Source organism: Gavialis gangeticus, unplaced genomic scaffold (assembly GCF_001723915.1).
Source record: "Gavialis gangeticus isolate Ggan-Ray unplaced genomic scaffold, GavGan_comp1, whole genome shotgun sequence".
In the NCBI taxonomy this organism is placed as follows: Eukaryota; Metazoa; Chordata; order Crocodylia; family Gavialidae; genus Gavialis; species Gavialis gangeticus.
This window is the reverse complement of record NW_017729011.1, coordinates 15,811,000-15,815,587: the sequence shown is the minus strand read 5'-3', so window position 1 is coordinate 15,815,587 and position 4,588 is coordinate 15,811,000. Positions and strand designations below refer to the sequence as shown.

The 4,588-nt window shown below is 47.4% G+C and overlaps 1 long non-coding RNA gene across 1 annotated transcript; it reads left to right on the top strand.

The window, feature by feature from the left end:
- The first annotated feature begins 1,140 nt into the window (after positions 1 to 1,140).
- Positions 1,141 to 2,868, top strand: LOC109292952. The gene is made up of 2 exons (XR_002096213.1): positions 1,141 to 2,238; positions 2,435 to 2,868. It is a non-coding gene; the product is annotated as an uncharacterized LOC109292952 (long non-coding RNA).
- The last annotated feature ends 1,720 nt before the right edge of the window (positions 2,869 to 4,588 follow it).

Sequence of the window (4,588 nt, the reverse complement as noted above, 5' to 3'; positions counted from 1 at the left end):
CTCTTCTTAAGAAAAACAGGTCGCTATCTTTAAAGGCCATCTCTTTTTCTGGTCTCTTGTTGCATCCAGTAATGCTATAATGGGTCTTGTACCAGGCAAGGAGACTAAGACATGGTTATCCTAAACTAAAAGCAAGCTTATTGAACCCTATCGGATAAACTGAAACATTTTCAGCAGTTTAAAATTCAGAATTGTAGCTAGTCAAAGCAAATGCTCACCACCCCCAGATTTAATGAACGTGATGTCACTGGATGGCCTGTCCATGAGGTTTTGTCCAAGGTTCCCGATTCCTTCATCTGAGCTAATCTTGGATCTCAGACCATATCTTTCAGGACTAGGTTCCAAGGGGTACGCTCTCTCTTGCCTCTCCTTGTATACTAGGGCTGTGCAAAGCTTCAGGTTGTGGCTCTATTTGGAGGAGATTTGGCCCAATTCAGTGGCCGAATCTCCAAATCTGAATTGAATCAGGGGACCAATAAAAAGCTCTGAATTTGGTTTCAAAGCTCTCTGGATCTTTGGAAAAGTAGAAGCTCTTCAGACAGCTTTGATTTGGGTAGTCCCCGGTGGCTGCAGCAGGGAGTTGGACACAGACTTGGAGCTAGTAAGTAGGGAGCAGGGGCGGAGACCATGGGGGGGACCCCTTCCAGGCCCCATCCCCTGCCCACTCCCCCACCCCACAATGGCTGCCCTGCCTGGCCCCAGCTCCTGGTGCTTTAAAAAAGCCCCTATTCACCGGGTGCTGCTGGGGGTGTGGGGGGGTGATCCCTGCTGCTCCCCACTGCCTGATGCTGTGTGGGGGGCTCTCCCAGCTGCCCTGTCCACCCCAGTTCCAGCCCTTCAAGGAAAAAAAAAATGGGGGGAGGCAGGGGAAACCCCCAAACTCACCAGCTCCTGTAGTGGCCTTGGGGCTTCTGGGGGCCTGTGGCAGAGCCCCCATGCAGTGGGGATTGCCCCCCGCCTGGCAACACCTGGTGAGCTGGGGCTTTTTTCTGAAGTGCCGGGAGCTGGGCCAGGTGGGGCTGGGAGAGCGGGCGGGGGATGGGCCTGGGTGATTCGGAGATTCAGCAGCAGCCAAATCTTCTGAATCGGATTCGGCCAAATCAGTCTGGGACAGTGATTCGAATTGCTGTCCCCCTGAATAAGCCAAATCTGAAGCAAATACTAGCCGCTTCACACAGGCCTATTGTATACCATATAGCTTGCACTTATTAATACATAAGTAGCTTAAGCTTTGCTTCTAATGCGTATTAATAATCTTGCTTCTGTTTCCTATACATGGTTACCTTTTAACTGGAATTTTCTCTTCTGAGGTAATCTTCTCATTCTTAAGTGGTGGTAGGCTTCGCTCTAACTGGTTCTCTTTTGCCCAGACTATTCAATTTAGTTAGCCAACTTCCCAATTTTTTTTTCGCTTTGAAGTCGGGGGGCAGTATTTCTCCATCTGCTCCTTTTCACTGGGTGCAAGTCTCAACCACAATTCAAGCTAAGCACACAGCTTGAGCTAAGCCCAAAGGTCAAACCCAGGTCTGAAGGGCCCTGGGTCCCAACCGCGTCTTGCTGACATCTCTGTGTAACAGTGTAATCCACCTAAAGAAAACTGTAGACATCAGTTGCCTGATAAGGGTGAATAAATGAACCTCCTAGGAACATCAAGCTAGTCTCCTGGGATGTTAGTGAAGACCTGTTTAGCCATGGAAGCCCTATTTGTAAGGTCAGAAAGTGTCTCTACAGAAGGAGAGAGCCCTGTCTGAGTTCCTCTTTCCCTGTGTGTTTCTCTAGGCTGAACAGCATACTACTAGTCAGGAAATTCACTGCAACTTGGTTCTTATCCATTCCCTCATTCCTCCAAAATGGAGTGAATGCTAAATGGTGTGTTAATGTCAGGAGGATGAATTAGTGTTTCCAGACATCATTGAAAATAAGTGTGTGGGAAGGAGGAAGGGAGAGCTCATCAAACTGCTGGGCCAGGAGCTGCTATGAGAGTTTCCCTGACAGTGCAGGAGAAAGATGGATGGATGGATATTAATAGGAGACAACATGGACATCTCCTAGCTGGGAACAGAACAGCACAAGCCATTCCATTTCACCTGGTTTCTTCTGTTGAGAAGCTCTCCATAACGGCAAGGAGTCCCATCAACTATGAGTTGCCAGGTGGTGAAAGAAGGTGGTAGAAGCAGCTCCAGAAGCAACCTAATAAGCAAATGCCACCTCTTTTTCCCAGCAGGCAGCTTGGAGAGGGTTCTTGAAAAAACACCAAGGAAGCTGGAAGAAGTAGTGTAAAAGGATCTGACTTCAGGTTTCTCCCTTCTCAACGCTCAAGTTGTGGCCTCAAACCAGAGGCAACTTTCCTGTGACTCCCTATATCAAGGTTTACTTTGTCCATGCTGTAGCCTAGAGGTATGACTTCTAGTCTGTGTAGCCATATCTGGGCTAGCTTTTTTTAAAATCGATTGTGCTGTCATTGGTACTTGAGCTCAAGAGATTAAAGCTCTCCCAGGTATGTTGATCACATCTCTGGGTTTGAGTAGATCAATTCTTCCCCTGTCTGAAGGTCAGATCCGTGGCGGGGTTCCATTCCTTGGTGCAGGAAGGTCCAGCCAGCCTTGTGTTCCTCATGCCATCTCAAAGGTCTGTCCAGCACTGAAACTAAAGGCATTGAAAGTCTTGCTCACTATGCACATGTGGGTCTGTAACCTGCACCTTTGTCATTTAATAAACTTACCTGGGGGTTCTTGTGTCTCAACTTTGTATGGTACATGTGGCCCAATGAAGGACCTGCAACCTATGTACATTTGTCTGCCTCCTTGCATATACAACATGGGTAAGTAGTCTATATTCCTAATAAAAACCAGTCCTACCTGATCTCTCCTTTTTTGTACTGTTCTTCTGCTTTGATATAGGTCTCTGTGAATCACATGGATGCCCACAGTGGTCTTCTGGGAAGGCTTGCTATTTGCAAAGCAATCTGACACACTTGGAGGAAAGCAGACTGCTGATGCATTTAAAGGCCAGGTGGTCACTGAAGTGTGGCTCCTGCCAGCTTCAATGCAATGGTGGCCTCTTAAAGGAGCTCTCTTGATACTGTTCCTGTTTTTCTGGCAGAGCCATAGCCCTAATGTGGCCACTTTTGGCACAAAGTTGCTACTGACTTGCATCTTTCTTTAGAATCAGGTGAGATTCCTTTATTCTTTAGGTTGGGGTGTTCTTCAGGTGTGAGATTTGGGCCTAGGAAATGTAAGTCATTTCTCTCTTCCTGTGGCAAACAAGGGGCAGGCAGGAGCTGGTTCAAACTCTTCTCCACCAGCTGCTGCCACCTACAGAGCTGGAGATGGAGTGTAGGCAGTCTGGAAGACAGGAGGGTTCAGATAAGGGGTAATAGTTTTTTCCAACTGGACTGGGAGCTCTGATCTCTGTCTCCTATTAGAAATGAATTCAAGGTAGAAACATTTGTCCCTCTCCTCTACTACTACCACCATATAAATAATATTCTCTCTCTCTCTCCTTTAACTTATCTGTTTCAGGGATGGGCAAACTGAATCTATTTTAGCTGATTTCTGTGTTCAGTCCTGCCCCACAAAAACACGTGTGACTTTGGCAGCTGGGAGTGTTGGCTAAAACTGAGATCTTGGCCCATTTGGTTCATAAGGATGCTACCAGGATTGTCTGGGGAGAGAGCTAGTAGCTGGAATGTGTACAAATGCACTTTGTCAATTTGTTAATGTTCTTGAGTTGTAGCAGACATAAGGTGTTTGTTCAAGTCTTGTTGCTGGGGCCATGTGATAACATGCAAATCGTCTCCTTTTAAAAGTAAATTTCCTGCTAGCCTGGCTGCACAGAACTATGAACCCTAAAAGCTCAAAAACCCCCACACCCAAGCCACAAGGCAAATTTCAGATGTTATGTTTGTCTTGTTGGGAGGGGAGGAGGCAGGCTTCTAACAGCTGGGCTTCATGATGGTGAGCTGGTCTATCTGGCCTGTCCCAAGATGCGACCTGGTGAACTGTACTGCTCGAGTATCAATGCATGTTCATCTACTTGACATGGACCTTTCTTTTTTTCCCCCCTTTCTTGTTCTAGTCTCTCTCATCCCCTAGTAGATTGTGGTACTGCATTTGGCTGTGGTAGAGACCACAAGAAAGTGGTCTGTGCTGGAAGTCCTAGGATTATCTCAGTAAGAAAGGGATGTGGAGAAGAGCCCTAGATCCTGAGTGGCTTGCTGGAATTCAGGCCTTGAAGGTTATTTCAGCTGGAAGTGGGGTGGAGTTGGGTGCTTTAGCTTGATTCATCTCAGTGAAGCCTTAAGATAGTAGTCCCCAACTTCTTCCAGGTGGAAAAAGAAGTAGTCATCTACTTCTACTGTGCCCCTGGCACAGCTCTATGAGCGATCGTGGTGCTTGGGCCAGGTGCCAGGTGATTGGAAGGTAGCAAATGTGGTCCCCATCTTCAAGAAGGGGAAGAGGGAGGACCCGGGTAACTATAGGCCCGTCAGTCTTACCTCAATCCTGGGGAAACTCTTTGAGAAGATCATCAAGGAGCACATTTGTGAGGGGCCGGCATCAGAAATGATGCTCAGGGGCAATCAGCATGG